A 20,514-nucleotide genomic window follows, 5' to 3' on the forward strand; every position below is an offset into this window, starting at 1 on the left:
AGAATCAATGGCAGAGGATAGCTCAGCGGCAAGGTGCTCACCTTGGAAGCAAGACGACATGGAGCCAAACAGGTTCTATCCCCGGGTCCATGCTTAGAAACCACTGGGTATTAAATGCGTTATAAATAACCTATCATATCATTAACAGCATCATGCATCCTCTTTTTAGCCCAATCAGAGTGTTGTTGGGTGTGGGGTGTGGGCTGGGCGGTGGGAGGGGCATATGAAACGTTGCCAATGAAGGCTGTGCGATGGCACATCCTTGGCAGCTCGAGTTGCAGCATGGCATGAGCATTGTTAGTGCTACATAAGTCGGGCAATGATGGAGGTCCTGCCAAACCAGACTGACCATAAATAGCGAACCCCGCTTCGATATAAACTGCAATCTGTCCCTCTGAGTTCATGATCACTATCATGCAGTCCTTCATGATATGATATGATAGTTTATTTATATAGCGCCTATACACAGTGTTTCATCATCGTTCTTAAATTTCTCCTATTGAATCCATTCAGGGGGGTGCTGGGTGATACAGTGGCATGACACAAATGGCATAGGTCTCCTGCAAAACATGGGGGAGCTCATTTTCTATTTAAACGTAATTGCACTTTTGTGCAAGCAGGTCCCCTCCGGACAATTATCGCCATTTTCACTGCAGAGTGCAAATGAGAAATCTAAAGAGACGTCGGGAGCTTTTTTTCCGCTCGTCTTTTTGCACTCTGCACTGCAAATAGAGTAAACACCGCCTGCCATGTACACATGGCGTTTATAATGATTTCCTTTGGGGACAAAAAGCAAGCAGTTTCCATGGGAAATCATTGGTTTTACCCCTGGCATGAAACCAAGCTGTTTTTGAAGGCAATGGGCAAACGGAAGGTGGAAACGTAACTCCTCTTCTGCACCTGCGATGCGCCTTGAAAAACAATGAAAATCCCCCAGACCGTGAATGGAGGCGGTAAGAAAGGCGTACCACGATGTAACTGTGTTACGTCTGTTTTTAGCCCCTCCATTTTCACTGCAGGGGACTCCAAAATGAGCCCCGGTCAGGGAACACTGGTTCTCCACCTCACCACCCAGAGGCATACACAGGCTACTCTGGGGATGCTGAATAATTGCCCGCTTCCACTGCCTGGGGGTGCTGAGGTGCCCCCGAACACCTTTCTCCAAGCAAATGAAAACAAAAAGCAATCCATGTTTATTAATTTAAAGCACAACATTGTAGATGAAAATCAGTCACCCATGTCCTGTAAGTGAATAAAGAAAAGATACAGGAACCTTGATTATAAACTTAATTCACATATGTTTGGTTGCTCTGACCGAGTGATTGACACCACTTGGAACGCTATGTTGGGGCACATGCTGGAAATGGCATAAAGTAAAATTCCACCATAAAATATAAGCAATAAATGTTTATTCATTAATTTTACTCCACGCTATATTTGTATTCATTTGTATGGTGGAGAGTTTGCCTGCATCGCAATTTACGATTCCACCTGTGGGATGTTTTTACCCATGCATCCAAGCCCTACCACAAAACTGTGCATTACTGGCATTGAAAACATCATGATGGCCAGAACTCCCCAGAAAGCGCGCAGGGAAAACATGAAGAATAGGCTGCCACCCATTTTTGCCTATGTTTGTGAGCACAGGAGGGCACTGCCTAAAACCACCATTGGGCTACACACACAGTAGCCTGAAACCATTGGGAATGGCAATGCTGATTGCCAAAAGCAACCCAGAACCGTTGGGAATTCATTTTCTTGATGTCAAAAATTTGCTAAAATCATGGGCACAAGACCACTCTAAAGATTCAACCTTCTTGTGGGGGGTTCCACATCACCACTCTACTGTAAGGATGCCCATCAAAACAATGGCAGCAAGGATTAGAGCTGTCAAGCAAAATCCTCCTGTCAAATTCAAGACAACACCTAAAAATAAATGGGTGCAGTACCAGCTTTGGACACAAGCCGGCGCTAGCGGTCTAAACTCTGACAGTGGAACTGTATCTCAGGAATGCAAGAGGATCCTGAGCTAACTGGGACTACAAAGGTTTGTTCCCAGGAGGCAGGCTGATTCAATTAACAGTTCAAAGGGCCTCTGTCCATGCGAAGCATTCACACCAGCCCTTACCAGCAACAGCCCAGGAGATCACATGGACATGCTAACCAAATGCAGAGTGGCCCCCTGGCCTGCTGACCTCAGCCGACACAATAGACTCTTTCCATTGAATAGGATATGCTGATTTGGGTGTTGACTGTAAACAGAGCTCTGCCTGGTATGAGAGACATGTGATCCCTCACTCTCCCAGTTCCTAGGGGTGGGCCATACTGGAGTGTGAATTCATATTGCAGCAAATGTATGTTTGATTAAATTGCTTATAAAATCTTGTATTAAGCTCACAGAAATGTGCAATTTGGGGGTCCACAAAATGGAGACAGGCCCTTACTATTTGAGACCAAACTCCAATTTGTGCGGTGTCCTAGGACCGAACCCCGCTAATTATTAATACTGCAGACACTGTGCTTATGCTAAAGACCTAGTAAATTACTGGAATATGTGTAGGAGAGCGGTGTACATTTGTGTAATTTTGGGTAAAGATTTAACATTGGTAAACCAACTAAAAATGAAAATAAGTTGCCATCTTTGAATGCAAGCCCCCAGGAAGATCAGAGTTGGGCCAGAATGTACCTTAAGTCATCTGCAATCTGTACATGTAATGTCAACCACTTGTGCGTTTAGGAAATATCTTTAGTTATGAGAATGATTTCTAAAGCAAAAGCAAAGGGCGTTTCTTCAATAGATTGTAAATGGCAGCATCACTCTGACTCACAACTCAGTTCCCCCAATCAAGGGAGAGAGGAGGAACTGGCCAATGATAAGTTGAGAGGGTTGGGCATGTAGAATGAGCCAAGCCACCCACTTTCTAAACACATAAAAGGAGACTGTGCAGGACAGGTAGGGACATTCAATTTCCCTTTCCTTGCGGAGCACGCTGACAGATGACTTCACATCCAGAGATCCGGACTGGCTCCAGCAAGACAGAGACCAGAACTTAGAACTCTGACTCCAGAACTTAAAGCAAAGGCCTAACCCACAAGCTGAGTTCTCTTCAGCAGGCCTCAAAACCTAACCAAACTATTCACAGCCGGGCGAGCTGTTTGAAATCTTTGCCAAGAACTTTTGCCAGAACCGGTAGCAGACCCAGAAAGCAGTGCTGTATCCAGAGACCAGAGGTCCAGAGATCCGTACAGTGCCGAGTGCCAGACCAGACCAGCAGAGCAGAGCTGACCCAGATCGCTGTGTGCAGAACCAGTACCAGGTGGCGAGAGAACCGCAGCCAATCCTGACCCGATCCGTGACAAAGTCGCATTCCTGTCCAAAATATAGTGTGAGTACTCAGCCAGAACTGTGCAAAACCCAATCTCTTAGTTCAATATAATCTAATTTAAACTATTTTAACCTATTGAGAACTGCATCCTAGAAATCGTGTAATTCTGTCATTCTAAAGCTGCAAAACTGTCATTTGTCGTTCTGAGAAACCTGGCTAACTCAAACTTCAAAGCAATAGCACTCAACTCCCTACCCAACAACTTCAAACTAAAACAAGTGAACCAAGAAGGAAAAAGAGGAAAGAGGTCTCGCTTTTGCATACAAGGGCCAGCTAAAAATAACAAAAGCACCACCACTAAACATCCCAAACTGTGAATCACTCTTCCCGAACCTAGCCTTAGATCACCAAAGCAACACATAATTCCTACTTATCTACAGGCCACCGACATACAACCCTATTTTCACAGACACACCTTTGGACGCCATCACCAACATCATCATTTAACATGGTTACCTCATCATACTGGGAGATTTTGACATCTGGTTCGAAGAAGAAAACATTGACTCACCCAAAACTTGAACAAACAAGCTAGCAACAATGCATCTACAACAAATGCTGAAGGGGTGAAACACACAGCAGGCCACACCCTAGATTCAATCTTCTGCAACAAAAGCCTGGTCACAACTGCACGTCAAGCGCAAATCCTCTGGATACCACCCATAATACCCTTCATGGTCCAACTGCCAACGTATATACTAACTAATCTCCCAAAAAAGAAAATGGAAAACCATAAACACTGCAGACCTAAACACCAGACTGGAAGCCATAAAACCATCAATAATTGTCTTGGACTCATCCAGCAACAAAGAAAGAACGCAAACAATCCAGAAATGGATCATGAAAACACTAGATGACATTGCATGAGAAAAACCATTCACGCCCTCACTAAATAAAAACAATGACTAGCTGGGTCCCCAGCACAGAGCACTGAAGAAAATGAACAGAAAACAAGAACAAGAATTTAGAAAAAAACTACGATAAACAGAAAATAATAGTATACCAAAGACAGATATGACTATACAAAGCAGAAATACAAAAAGCAAATAAAACATACTACAACAAATGGATCACAAACTCAAACAACACCCAAAAATAGATGTTCAACATCATCAAGCTAATAAACCCAACAGCATGCAACAACACACCCACCCCATCGTAAAAAATATACAGTGACCTTACAGACCACTACAAAAACAAAATCACAAACATCCAGAAAGTCATTAAGAGCATGCCTAACAACACCAACAACCCCCCTAATCAGTCAATACCAGAACCATCTACAAGACTAAACAACTAGCCACCAATTTTGACAGAGAAATTCAACAGACTAGTATTCAAAAGCAACGGAGCAGGCTTTCCAGCAGATCCTTGCCCACCAGACATATATAAGGCTACCCTCACCCAGAAAACACCTGCAGAATATTAACTCAAACTCTTCCATTACTCACTATCAACAGGAACTGTACCACAAGCATTGAAATCGGCACACATCAAGAGAGTCCTTCAAGACCCTACAGGAAACACTGAAGACTCAACCATCTACCAACCAATCTCAAACATCCAAGACCCGGTGAAACTTCAAGAAAGCTACTTTATGAACTAGTCTTGGAACATGTAGAAAACAAGTGGATACTAGATCAGGCACAAGTCAACTTAAGACCCATAAGAGGAATGGAAACAGCACTAGTTTCAATATGGGATGTTCTGAAAACCAATGCAGACTTCAACATCAAATTGCCACTAATACTACTTGATGGTTTATAGTGATTGCATCAAATGCCAAAGCATCGAATGCCTTAGCATCTAAAAAAAAAAAGCAATGAAAAAAAAGCATCAAATGCATTTTGTTTTCTTCATTTTTTTTTTAATGGGGGTCCCCCTCCAACCCCTGTTTTTTTACTCCTTAAAATACATTACAATTAAAATAAAACCTTTATCTTTGAAAAAATGCATTCAATGCTTTATTTCGATGCTCTTTTTTCAATGCTTTTGGCATCTAATGCTTTGTATTCGATGCAATGACTGGATATCCTACTTGATCTATCAGCAGCCTTTGACGCAGGCACAAAACACTCATGAAAAGACCCAAAGATATAGGCATCAGCAAACACAGCGTTTCTTTGGCTAAAATACTTCATGGAAGAAAAAACAGAAACACCTTGGCTAACCCCCAATTTGCAGAGTTCCACATCCCTCGAGCCACTGCTATTCAACATCTACATGACCCCTCATATCAACTTCATCAAAAGACACAGCCTCACCCGCTACAATGCACAGACGACACACAAATCATTTACAAAATCAATGCTGGCGAAGCACAAAACCCAACCCTTACCAACAGCCTCACAGAAATAAACCATTATATGAGTACCAACAGCCTTAAACTCAATCTGGACAAAACAGAAATTATGATCGTGCAAAATGGCCCATTGAACCAACACCACATTCCATGGCCGACTGAAATAGGAAACTGACCGGAACCATCTAATGTGGTCAAAAATCTCAGAATATTAATGGACAACGACTTAACACTCAAACCGCAAGTCAACGCTGTAGTAAGGAAATGCTTCTTCCGATTGCACACGATCAAGTGGATACTTCCCTTTTTCACCTTCCTACATAGAACACTCACCGTCATCTCACTTGTCATGTCAAGAATAGACTATGCCAAAAGCATCTATTTCAGAATGCCAGTCTATCTTATCAAAACATGACAACAAATACAGAACACAGCAGCAAGACTACTCCTCACACCCACCAAGAGATAACACATCACACCAGCACTGAGAACCCTAATTTGGCTACCAGTCAAAAAACACATTTTCTTCAAAATGCTCTGCATTACCCACAGAGCAATCCATGGCCAAGGAGCAGAATTTTTACAGGGAAAAATGTCCATCAACAAACCAAACCAAATAGCAAGGTCCAGCAATGATATTTGCCTCAAACCTAAACAATACTCAAAGCGAAACTTTGAAACTGGCTCCCAAAGGAAATACGAACAACAGAAGACCCCCTTACGTTCAGGAAACTGCTAAAAATGTTGCTGTTTAACTCACTGAGCTAAACAGGAAAAACAGCAAAGGAAGCTGCCAACACATCGCAATGGAAACACCAAAACAACCGAAACCTTATGAACCGAAAACTTGACCACCCAACTAAATAAAACATTCTGCCACAAATCACCATAGAATAGTACGAATGCCACAGATCAACAAAACCAGGGCACAAAGGACACAGACGAATCCCCACTAACCCCACTAACGCTACAATTTCCTGCATAATCACCCTCAAACACTGAACAAAACACACTCCTACCTCTAACACAGACAAAATCTAAAACCACCACAAACTACACAGACTGCAACACCCAACCGGAAACTAAACCAACTACACACAAAACACCCATACACACTCATACACGAAACACCACTTACCCTCTACTAACTAAAAACAGACCAACACACAGTGGGCCTCATCACGACTTGGGCCGGTATTACCGCCGGTGGTATTAGCCCTACCGAAGAACTCCCCGGCGCTAATAGCGCCGGATCACGAGTTCGGCAGTAATGTCAATCCCCATTCCCCATTGAGCCCATTCGGGAATGCCCCATTCCCCATGGGCTCAATGGGGAAATTTTGCGCTAATGCTGGCGGCGGATTTCCCACCGGCGGTAATAGCGTGAATTTTCAGCAGATTTCCCCCCAGCTCAGAGCTGGGGAGAAATCGCTGAAGTCCTGCTTTGGCGGACCCTTAAATCCGGCGGTAATAGCGCTACTGCCGGATTTAAAGGTTACTGCCAAAGTCGTGAGTGACTGTTATTTACAAACTGAAGCTACCAACAGCACATAAAAGCTTGCTTGCACTTTTCCCTCTCAAGCCCATTAACTAAGCGCACCTAGTCCTCCTCCCTTTTCAGATCCGCCAGATCGCCTGGAGACCATGAAAATGGCAATCGTGCACTATATAAATCACAATAACATAACTATAGTTAGTGGGGCATTGAGTCTTTTTATATCTTTATTCTGGGAAATGTTTTGAAGAAATTATGTACAATCGAACGGCAAGCATAGGCTGAAGTCTGATGGCTAAAATGGAGTGCGCTCCTCAGAGTTACCGCTCTATCCACCCTGGAGTAAATGGGGGTGAGGGGCTCTACTGACTCTGTCCTTTGACACTCGTAGCCTGAGTCTCGCTTTGTGTCTGTGGAGAAGTAGACAGCTCTGCAGTGAGATTTAATTTGTACAATATTTCAGAGCACTAAAAAAGATTGCAACAATATCCAGTTGAATCAATAAATCATGAAAGGCTTCACATGATACAAACTCGTTGAGTCAAAACAAATCAATGTGCACATATCTCCAGTGGAGGGTGAGGGGGAGGTGCAAATGCACTTCCTGCGCCTCCTGGTGGACAGAGGTGCATGCTGGTGGAAATTTGTGAGCAAACTGCCTCAACTGCAGAGAAAGAGCCGTAGAACACTATGAGGCACAGCGATGCTAAGGTAGCTCAGCAGGTTCAGTGAATGTTGCGGAGGTCCGTGCATTCCAAGCACCTTATTGGAATCCCTGTGGAGCCAGCTCATCTTATAATCAGACTATCCAGTTTATATATATTTTTGGCACACAACACAGAAGAGCAGCATTTTTTACTTTTGAACTGGTCACACAATTTGTTAAATGCTGCCTAAAAGGTGAAACATATAGCATTTCACCAATCTGCCTCTTATTTCAATTCGTCTGACTAATCCTTATCGATTTCTGATGACCGGTGCCCACAGTACCAGCAGCCCCAAGCCCCCACATCATTTATACAAAGGAACGTCCTTTGTGAGATAATGCTTTCAATTCAGAGGCACAATATGGGCAATAGAAAGAGAATTCTGTATGTTTGGTAGCTTCCTATAACTAATTATGTGCCTGGCTGTATCAATCTGGAAGAAATGGCAATAGGCTGCCCGATTTTTGTTGTTCTCTTTCCCCAATTGAAAGTCACGCTGACTTTACGTACCACATTTTTAGTTTGGCCTTTGAAACACAACTAAACAGAAATCATGTCATACTACTTCCAAAAATAAACATTGCACAAGAGAACAAGTAATAAATTAACTCTTAGAACCTCCCACACATGGACTTCGGTCCCCGAGGGCGTTCCAACCGCAAAGCGCATTGAGGCCATACAAATGGAGAAAGGCTGCTATATAAATGACGAATACAATAAAATATAATACTTCCAAAAATAAACATTGCACAAGAGAATATGCAGTCTACTCTGCTGCCTAAATTGTAAATCATGGCACCATGATACCAGTGCTAGAATCCTAGCTTCACAACCTGACCACATTGTGATCCTGAGCGAATGTAGAAATGGAAATGGCCTGCCTGATTGTTGGTTGTTCTCTTTCCCCATTTGAAAGCCACGCTAGCTTTACATACCATGTTTTTAGTTTGGCCTTTGAAGCACAACCAAACAGAAAGCATTTCACTTAGATTGAATTGTGAAGTTTAGCAATGTGTCACACTTTCTCTTGCAAGAAGAACAAGTCTTTGTTCTCATAAAAAGTCTATGCGATAGCAAAGAACTCTGCTGCCACGGAGCTCTCTAACGAAACCAGCATGGACGGCAACTTATAAGGGCAAGAAGCGTCACAACTGATGTACATCACATAAGGTACAAATTACGAAGCTGGTTGGTGTGGCCCTGTAACTATGTCAAAATCAGTTTTCTTCACATGTGTGTGTGCGCCGCAAATTAGCTCTCTGGCACTGAGAAATGGTTGAAGCTTGCTCAAAGTTTATTTTCGAAGTAGTCATGCATTTTGTAGGCCCTCTGTGATAACAAGTGTTTCGGCAACAACTCTGCCTTCATCAAATCAGGGCAATAGCTTGAATATATTAAAATAATAAATGCAATACATAATATAGGAAACAAAAAACAAAAAGATGATACACAATAAAATAAATGATGGTATATGTTCCATATGGGATGCCAGATACTTGGTCCTCCTGTCCATCTTCTTCCACGTGGGGCTCTTCTCACCACGTCATCAGGGGCTGGGCTCGATAATTAGCAATTAAGTGTGCAACTCATAACATTCCCTATCAGAGGGTTGTTCTGCACCTGGTACTGGAGACTTGGGTGCAGAAGCTACATTTGAGGTCATCTTATCTTAGCAAACCCCAACTCAACTCCAGACACGTCGGTGCCGTTCCAGGCCTTCCCACCCTGAGTGCTAAATGTGTTACATTCCCTCCCTGGCACATCGCAGCACAAATCACAGGGGCCTTCAATATTCTGTTTTAATCTTTGTAAGGAATGGGTGCTCAAACAGCTTTATGGTCTGCGTTCTTGGGCTGGCTGGTGCTCTGGAATGTTGGGGTCTTGGGATGGGGAACATTGTTCACTTTAACTTAGGTTTTGGGCCAGACTGGATCAGGGGCTTGCGCCCTCCTTCTCATGGCTCATGGGATAACTACTCACTGGTAGTTCTCGGCCCCATCATGGCCTTGCAGCGGGATTTCTTTCTGGGTCACATGTGTTAACAATCTGAGACAATGAGAGGTTTATGGATCTGTGTGAGCGTGGCCAGTCCCACTCCCCCCGCAATCTGTGTTCTGTGCCCGGGCCTACTGTCCTGGCTGCAGCACAGAACCAGGACTCGATTTAAAGATGGCAGCTATTTTCTAAGTGGGCAGTTTGTGTCTAGTGCAATCTACATCTATTCTTGCTACATTCCATTACCAAATAAGGATCCCACTTACACTCCTCTTCCCCATATGCGCTCTCCCAGCATCTACAACACCGTCTTGAGCCTTTGCTGCATTTGAAACCTCTTGGGAGCCTGGGACGATTACTCCCACTTCCCAACAAGTGAAATATGAAGATTAGCCAGGCGTCACACCTAGATAGAATTATGAAGTTCAACCACGCATCACTTCTAGATAGAGCTGTGCAGATTATCCATGCATCACACTTGAAAGTGTAGCCATGCATCAGACATAGATAGAATTGTGAAGTCTATCCATGAGTCAGACTTAGATAGATTTGTGAAGTTTAGCAATGCGTCATACTTAGAATTGTTTAGCCATGCATCACACTGGAGTGAAATGTGAAGTTTAACCATCCGTTACACCTAGATAGAATTATGAAGTTCACCAATGCATCAGTTCTAGGGCTGTGAATGTTAACCATGTATCACACTTAGAGAGAATTATGAAGTGTAGCCATGTGTCAGACTTAGATAGAATTGTGAAGATTAGTTGCGCGTCCCATTCAGATAGAACTGAAAAGATGAACCATGCATAATTCTAAGTGTGAACACTTAGAAATAGAATTATGGTGATTAGTAATTTGTCAAAACAGATAGGACTGTGTAGACTAACCGCATAGAAGAATTTAGCGAGTAGCCAAAGCACTAACTATCCTGCTTCTACTTCCTCAAAAACACAGCCCAACACTATACAGGCCCAGTGGGCTAGCCAACCTATACCCTAACACACACCCAACACAAGCAACACACACCTTAGCCGTAAGGACACAACAAGCCAGTGCACACAACCTAAAACACCTGCCAATCTACACATAAAACAGACGCACACCCCAACATAACAGTCACACAGAAACATCCCAGGCACTGGACCTTACCCGTGCGGATACAAGTCAGTGCACGCAACCTACCATCTGCAAGTCAACACGCACATATGCGAGTTTCTCCTGGTTCTGGAACTATCCGATCATTCTTCCCTCACTAGCAAATCCCGTCCTCTTTCTTGAAGAGCCACGTGATCGACTGGAGATTACCCGGGGTGGTATCGTTGTGCAGTATAAATAAACATAACTACTTCCAAAAAATAAACATTGCATAAGTGTCTACTCTGCTGCCTAAATTGTAAATTGTTGCACCATGGTACCAGTGCTAGAATCCTAGCTTCACAACCTGACCACATTGTGTGATTCAGAGCAAATGTCTTTATCTCACTGTCATGTTTTCCTTAACTCCCTCACTGTTCACACAAAGCAGTGATTCCGTTCAGTGTGTTTTAAAAAGACTCACTCTCATACATGGTTCAATAACCTATAGTGTTACAGGTGTTTAATAATGATGCTGGCTTTTTGTATAATAGGTTTCGGAGGATAGTTCATGCTTTAACCGCTTGCCAGTGGCATGGGGCATGCTTGCCCATCACACATTTTAGAAATGGCATCCCCGATTCAGCCATTCATCCTTCTGATATCGATAAAGTGACTACCATTAAATTGAATGGTAGTAACAGCTATTACTGCTGTGCTTGGAAGCAGAAAAAATCTGCCACGAAGAACTATATATAAAGCTGATATTCCTATCACTCATCCTGGTGATCTCCTTAATTTTGTCTGAGCAGTTTAACCTGCTTCTTTCTAGCTAGTGTGCAAGCTTTAGAACTATTACAAAAAATAATTTATAGTTCCCCTAGTGGTTTTAGCCAAGCCATGCATTTGTTTAGGTCATCTCCTCGATTCTGCTTACATCCTCTTTGGTCTGCCTGTCTGTTATTTTCCTCTTCTGCTCGCCAATACTTGAGCCGCTACCTCTGAGAAATCTGGGCTGCACAGTACCCTTCCCTTGATTCTCATAGGGGCACAGGCCTCTTCTCTCGTCAGCTGGAACCCATGGGCACACATTATGTTTCCTGTGTTCCCTAAGCAAACATTTATGGTTTACTTCTATGCCTATGTTGCTCATGTACACTTGCCTCGTTGGAACCTCTCATTCTTCCTGTTGGGAGCTTTACTGGTCTCTACGAAGTGACGCATATCAAGTTAGGGGTTTTTGGGGAGTCTTTGCAAGGAAACTATCTCCACAGTCCTGGTTATTCACGGTCCCCTTTATCATATCCTGGCCGATGGAACGTTCAGGATGATTGAATTTGTCACACATACAACCTGCAACACACAGGACAGTATACCAATAAATCGACCAGTCTCACTCGTTCTACTTCGGTCTCAGGCTAGACACTAAGTCTCCCCTCTCTACCTGTGGACAGGTGGGGTTGGGTAGGAGAATGTGATGGTTTCTGCACCTTCTCCTTTAACTGTCCTTGGTGTGTGCTTCTGCCCTCATTCTTCAGAGGGCCAATTCTTAGCTCTGACACTTCTGACAGTTGTCTCGACACCACCAGATCTCCCCCTGGGATTCTTGAGGAGGGAATTCAGTATGATTTATCCGGCTGGAAGCCTCCACAACTCTTAGGCACTATTGAGCACATCTCAAGGCCATCACACATCCATAGGATAGAAACCCGTACCACCACTGCATTTTACTAGCAACTGCTTCCATGAAGTATTGCTTGCCAACATGGGCAGCTTTCTCTCCCCTCTAGACCAAATTTCTGTTTGATCAAATCACCACTGATTTTAAATGCAACTTTACAGTATCTAGCCGGCAACCCCCACTATGATATTTCCCTGTATTCTTTCACTTGAGCTCATCAGTTTTGAATCTTGCCTCCCCCTTGTGCTATTCCCACCCATCGTCACCCCTGTTTTCCTTTGCACCCCATTGACCACGGTCTGGTTTTTAACCTTGACTAGGGTCCCAATTTGATTTGATCTGGACATAGCATAGATATTTAAAACCACTGTGGTGGTAATGTGTGCCGTATAAAACACTCATAACATTACAGAACTTCCCAGCACCCGGTCATCACCGATCGTTACATATGTGACAACATTGTCACCCCGGCTAAAACCAACCACCTGATATTGAAGTGGTCTACAACATGCTGCTCTCTAGATATGTTCAGCTGCCACTCTTTTAATCCCTTACCTATGACTATTCTGACTAGGGCGGATGGCAGTTGTAGTTCAAAATATCTGGAGAGCCAAAGGCTGTAGACCCCTTCAATAGAGGCAACCCATTCCCACAGTTGTCCATCCAACTGTGCCAGGAGCCCCTCCTCCATCAATGCTGTCTACTGATTCACTCCATAGCAATGAAAACTCTGTGACACAATGAATCTGTACCAGCCCATAAGGCTGGTACAGCCTTATGTCCACCCTCTATTCTCTTGTGAGAAGCATATTCATCTAATACCCAAGCCTCCTGTAACATGCCGCCTATGTTCCTACACCCCCCTCATTCAAAGAGCCATTTCCACCCATCCTTGTGTAGTGTGCGAGTCAGACATCCTGCCCCATATCTTCTCCCAAGAGTCTCCTAAAACCTCCAGATCCTGACACAGTACACTGCCAACAGGGATGTTATTACAAACCCGATCTCTACCGGCCATGCTTTAGAAGCAGCTGGTCTTGTTCTAGCCCTCAAGTTAGTCTTTTTGGCTATCACTGAGATGTGGCTCTGGCAATTCTCTAGCCATCTCTAGCATTAGCAATTCCAGGGGACTACTCTATTCTGCCAACTAAACTAACCAAAGCGATAAGTAGGACAGTAGCTATCATATGTATATCTTCACTCTATACTGCTGTTTGTTTCTGCATCAATTCCAGGCTGTGAGATGTGCCAAGCGTGCTTATCTTTCTACAGCCCATCTGTTGTTAATCTTACGCACTCCTGAGGAATCTTGTGACTTTGAAACAGAGCACCTGCATTGTATCCTACCGTTGCTGTGCATGTAGGTCAAACTGCTCATTGTTGGAGATTTAAATCTATTTTTGGTAGACCTAGAAGATGCTCAAACCAACGAGTTGTAGGTTATTATTTAGGGCACAGGGTTTAAGCAGGCAATAAACGCTCGGGCACATTACAAGAGTCTCATCTTGGACTGGTTCTCGCCTGCAATGTCCATGTAGAAATGATCAATTATCTGTCTTTGACTGGACACAAAAAGATCCCATTTCACATTAACAGCATGTGTTCCCAATCCACCACCAGTAAATCTTTCTTCACCTTCAGACATAAGGTCAAAGCGACTGCTATTTAGTTGGGCCACATGCTGAAATAGTTACTACTCTCTGATATGCCTCTGGAATACCTAGAAAAGCTAGTCTGCAACTATTCCCTCACAATCACAGTCCACTTACTAGTTCCCATGAAACCCCAACACTTCGCCTCCAGTACGTAGGATTCTGGTTCCAGTACAGAGGCGGCAGAGGGGCTATGGTCCAAACCAGTATCATCCGTGGGGATGGTTAGGGAGCAAAGATTGCCCCAGCCTTATAGTTTTCTGTCTTCACCTCTGTGTCAAATGACTTTGGAATATACTGTATTCCCAACAGAGGTCCAGTGAATCCTTCTGTTTCTTCGGCGAGACCAACAATGAATCAAGTAGGCAAGGGTTCCTTCCCTTATAAAAGTAAAATGTTACAGAGGATTGGTCCAAACCAAGCCTATTGTCCAAGGTCCAATCCAGGCCACTGTCACAACTGTTATTTGCTTTCCGACATCGTACCCACAGTGCTTTGTCTGAAAGAAATGGGTAGGGACAGGATTTGGTAGAGAGCCCTCGCAGAAACCAAGAGGTTGGAACCCCTCTCTGGGCGAACCATAACCAGTTAAGGCTTATATTTACAGTCTAACGTGCCACCAGGCTGACTAGCACACACAATTATATTCATAGGTGCAGATCTTTAAAAACCCACCCTCACTTTCAAAACTTTGTGTTTTAGCAGCTGTCAGCAAGGCACTTGTGACCTTTGAACATGCCCTGCTTCCACCACAGGACTGGTGCTGTGGGTGTCCCAAGACTATTTCAACAAAGGTATGAGTGCACTGTAATTTTGACATGTAGCATGATGAAAGGAGGGTCAGACTAGTAGACCTCCCTTTCAGAAACAAGATTACAATAATTGTATTATTATTATTTTTTTATTTCTTTTTTATTTGATTTAATTGCAAAGCAATTTTTACAAAAAAGGGTTTAAAATTCAATTTGTGACCATCATTCCTAATGGTGTTAATACTATTTTCAGATGGTCCAGATTGTATTTACATGTGTCCTTTGCTTTCACAGCTATTTAATTGTATTATTATTATTAATATTATGTGTATTAATACAAGCCAAATGCAATGGGAGGGAAACATGCAGCTGGGACCGGACTGGACAATCCACAGTGCAAACGATGTTTCACATACATCTCCTTCCTCATGTGATAATAGCTCACATGTCTATAGGTATATGATAGCGTCATTTTCTTTCCAACCCCGCTCGATAAGCGCCACTCAGGAGCAGCTGGCGAGTACACTGGTGGTAAGACCGCAAGCCTGAAGCACTCAAGGGGCCAGGATAGATTCCTCTGTGATGCCAGAGCTGGTGTACATTTCAGCTGCTATTGATTTTCCAAATCTTAGTGTCTGAGGCATTGGCCAGAGACCCCAGTAACCTGCTTGGCTGACATGTCCTGGCTGCTATAATCTTGCCAAAGCACCAAGAGGTAGTGTGAATACTGAACTTCAGCAGCAGATCAACCGGATGCATGCAGTGCCCCAGCACGGTTGCAGGGATACCAAATGTACTCCTGGGGGATCATTTTGGAGGTACCCACAATTTGGCGGCAGTAGTACGTTATTTTTCTCATTTGCACGCTGGAGTGCCAAAGGGGAATATAAAAAGGTGGTGTTTGCACTGTACGCATGGCAACAGTGTTTACAATGGATCCCTATGGAGCCCGGCTGCTTTTGCTGGTGCAGAATGCCGGCGGATTCCCTAGGAATCCCCAGTATTTGTGCCAGCACGACAATCCAAGCCAGCACATATGCTGGAGTATTGGTATGACAGAGAGGAAGAGAGAGAAAGACACATGTTACCTTCTGCCCCTCCTCTGCCATACAAATCAATGAAAAAGAGCCGTAACGGAACCAAAATGCGCACAAGCCTTACCCAAGGCTTTTACGCATTTTGTTTCCATTACGACTAGCTGAAAATGAGCACCCTTGGGCTTTGCAATAACGGCAGGGATGCTTGGCGCTATGTCCAGGTTGCCAGCCCAGGGTGACATTGTGCTTTTTTCTCCTAGTGCCTCACCTATAACAGGAGTCAGGAGACTCAGAGGCATGTTCGCAAACCTTCTTTTAAATTTGTAAAGGCACACACAGGGAAACATGATGCAAAGATGCACTTGTGCTGATTCACAAAAGACATTCTAAATATGCGCATCATAAATATGCACACTTTGATCTCCCTCTCTCCCCCCACCCGAGCCCCAGGTGCACAATTGAGCACATCTGGCAGAGGTGCGTCCCTGCATGTGAGAGCACGTCCAGTATTCCCAAAGGGGAATGCACTATACATGTAAGCAAATGACCAGGCTTTTCCGACACCTGCTGCGGAGAAGCCCAAAGAAAATCGCAATACAGAGAATAATAATTCTTCACCTGACTGTGCATTCACTGAGCTCGGGAAAACAGAGGCAAGAGCCGCTACTGACATCATATATTTCTACCCCTTTTTTAAGGATAGAAATGTATTTTAGAATGTTTTACAATTAAAATTGATGGGCAATATGATTCTCTTGTTGGTAATATGAGCTCCCATCAAGGGGGTTTAGGGGTAGTGACAGCTGACATCATCAAGCCCACCCCCTGCGAACCAAAAAGAATCAAGGGAAACAAAAAGCTAATATCACGCTTTGCCAGATCTCGTTATGAGTTTATTTAATTATTTATTTGCTGTCATATTTAATGTTTTTTCTGAGAGTGGTCCAACCCAAAAGTGTTCAGCGCTAAAATGCCTTCTTGCTTGTATATTATGTAAATTCGAGATTCTATCAAGGTATTGCAGGCAAGGATTATGCTCCACTCTTTTATTTCAAACAGCAGCAAGTGTAAACAAAAAACCTCAGGTACATGTTGGATTGCATGTCCCACAGTTCCTTGTTGAAAGGCAGGGGATCATTACAGTTCAGAATAAATGCTGGCAAAATTGCCAGTAATTCCAGCATTTTCATCAGACAAGGGAAACGCATGTTTGCCGGTGGGGACAACGGATCTACCTCCAGGTCTGAACTGCCATTAGATCAGGCCCCCACCGGCAAAGAAATGCTGCGATTACCAGCACTATGGGACTCCATGGAATGGGTAGTTGCTGGCATTTCCGCCCCCTGTAACATCCTGGTAATACCGGGATATCAGGTGGCAGGAATGCTAATTCCGTTTTGGCGCCAAAATTACTGGCGGGACACCACCAAACTCGGAATGAGGACCATAGACTCACACATACTCCCCCCCTATAAGTCATCCCTGCTAGTCAGCGCTTTGGATCAACATTTCCTCTTTTCTTGACTGGTGAAGGCCCCAGCACTCTCTGACATCATTACTCGCTGTACTAGATCTTCGGAATCATTAGCCTGGTTCTGCATCACGCGAGGCTGAAAATAGAATGCGTAGAGTACCAGGGAAGGTACCAAGAACATAACTAGCCAGGTGGAGGGATAATCCCTTCCTCCGTGACTTAACAAAATTCTACTTTACCTCATATACTAGAAAAATCACAATGTTATGGCAGGCAAGGAGGCAGCACATAATGCCTTTCAAAGCTGTGTTAAGACCACAGCTGAGGCATGTTCTGCCGATTTAATCAAAAGCATTAAAATATGCTCATAGACTGGTCTGTCGCTCTCAGTATGCCCTCAAGACAGGTCCCCACCTAGAGGATTTTAGTTTAGTTTAGTTTAGTTTAGTTTATTTATTTGTACCGCGCACCGAACCCTGGGGTAGCTGGGCGCCGGAGACTTAGAAACAGTTACAGCATGGCAAAAATATACAATACAGACTGTGATAAAACAACAACGGTGTAGCAGACCGGGTTACAGGTGGTCAACAGAGGCATGCAGAGAGGAAGTGCATTAAGCAGCGTTTTTGTTGGAAAGCCATGTTTTTGTTTTGGCTCTAAAAGTCCAAAATGAGGGTTCTGCTCTAAGGTATGGTGGCATAGCGTTCCATAGTTTGGCAGCTAGGACCGGGAAGCTGGCGCCACCTGCTTTTTTTAGGGAGAATTTGGGAACGGAAAGGCAATGTGCGTATGGTGTTCTAGTTGGTCTAGTTGAGGTGTGGTTGTGGAACTTGTCTGCCAGGTATTTGGGTGCGTCATTAGAGCGGCATTTATGGACGATGACGAGGGATCTGAGGGTGATTCTGTCTCGTACTGGGAGCCAGTGAGCATCTTGTCTGAAGCTGGAGATGTGGGCGTTTCGTGGGATACTGAAGGCGGCTCTGATGGCATTATTTTGAAGTACCTGTAGTTTGTTCAGGTTGTGTTCTGATGAGCCAAGAAAGAGGGTATTGCAGTAATCAATTTTTGAGAGCACTAACGCTCTGGCTAGTGTAATGCAGCTGGAAGGTGATAGGAAAGGTTTGCAGGCGTTGATGAGCTTATTGGTGTAAGCTGTTGAAGAGGCAGTTGCGTTCACCTGTCTTTTGAGCGAGAGAGTAGAGTCTAGATAAACCCCAAGGGTTTTAATTTCTTTGGCTACTGTGATTAGGTTACCGTCTATGTTGATGGACGCGTAACGGGGGTCTAGTTTGTTTAGTCGATGTTGGGAGCCGACAATGAGGAGCTCAGTTTTCTCGTCGTTGAGGCATAGGCCGTGCTCTGCCATCCAGGCTTGGATCTCTAAATAAAGGTTGTTGATTCTGGTGGAGTCCTCGTCGTAGCACCCTGATAGGGTGATGAGAACCTGGGTATCGTCAGCATAGTTTGTGTATGTGACACCTAGGTTATCTAGGCGGTCAAACAATAGCTTTGTGAAGATATTGTATAGGGTCGGCGAGACGCACGAGCCTTGAGGAACGCCGCAGGTGATGGGGACAGGGAGTGCTGATGCCCCTGGGGAGAAGACCCGGGTGGTTCGGTTGGTTAGGAAGGACTGGATCCAGGCAGTCGCCTGGTTAGAGAAGGCCGCTGAGGTCATCAGATGTTCTGTGAGGATCTGATGGTCGACGAGGTCGAAGGCAGCTGATAGATCTAGCAGTAGGAGAATGGCTAGATTACCCTTGTCCTTTGCCTCGTCCATCTGGATTTTTAGGTCCAGTAGGGCTGACTCTGTTCCATGCCTTGGCCTGAAGCCGGATTGTCTGAGACCCAGGAGGTTGTTGTCTTCCAGGTGCTTCTGTATTTGCAGGTAGGCCACTCTGTCTAGGATCTTTAGGATGTAGGGAACGGTGGTGATTGGCCTGTAATTAGTTGGGTTATTGGGGTCTAGATTAGGTTTTTTTAGAAGTGGCATGACCCAGGCCTCCTTGAGGCTGCTGGGCACTGAGCTTGATTTGAAGGATGCATTGATGAGGGCTGTTATGAAGGGGGCCAGAGTGTTGGCGCCTTCTTGGATGATGGGAGCTGGGCATGAGTCCCCTTGGCATCTAGAGGGCTTGAGGCCCTTAATGATGCTTTCTACTTCTTTAGTGGAAACTGGTGAGAAGGAGAAGGGGGGGCAAGTAGGTGTTTTTGGGGTGGTGGACGGAGGATGGTTTGTTTTTTTGGAAAGGCTGAGCTTTTTCTGTTCGATTTTGGATTGTAACATGGTGATTTTGTCTGCTAGGGCTTTTTGAATCCTCTCACACCAGTCTGCATCTTTCACGCAGGTTTCAGCCAGAGTGGGGGGGGATTCGAGTTCCCTGAGGATATTGAAAAGCTCTTTTGTTTTGGATTTGGCGCTCTCAATTCTGTTATCATATGTCTCTTTTTTGGCCTTAAGGATAGCAGTTTTGTAGGTGGTGGCTGCTATCGAGAGTTGAGTTTTGTTGGAGAGGTTGGGCGTTTTTCTCCAGGTGGCTTCTGCGGCTCGTTTGGAGTTTCGGAGGATTTTTAGCTCTGGTGTGAACCATTTGTTCATATGGGCTGCCGGTTTGGCTTTGGTGAGTTTGAGTGGGGCGATGGTGTCTACTGCTGATTCTAACGTTTTGTTGTAGAGGTCAGCGAGTTTCTCCGCATCTAGGTTGGCGTAGTTTGTAGGGGTACAGATATTGTCTATAAGTGGGCAGAGGTTTTGTAAGGTAATGTTGCGGTTGTTTCTGGTGAGGGTTTGGGGGATGGTAGGGGTTGGAGAGTTTGGTTGTGATTTCCCTTGGATGGAGAAGGAGATGGCGTGGTGGTCAGACCAAGCAGTTTGCTCGTTTTTTGTGATGGTCGTAGAGCAGTTGAGATCCGCTAGCCAGTCCAAAGTCCTGCCTTTGTTGTGGGTAGGGTCTGTGAT

This window comes from Ambystoma mexicanum, chromosome 13 (genome assembly GCF_040938575.1).
Source record: "Ambystoma mexicanum isolate Mex_15411 chromosome 13, UKY_AmexF1_1, whole genome shotgun sequence".
NCBI classification, from domain to species: domain Eukaryota; kingdom Metazoa; phylum Chordata; class Amphibia; order Caudata; family Ambystomatidae; genus Ambystoma; species Ambystoma mexicanum.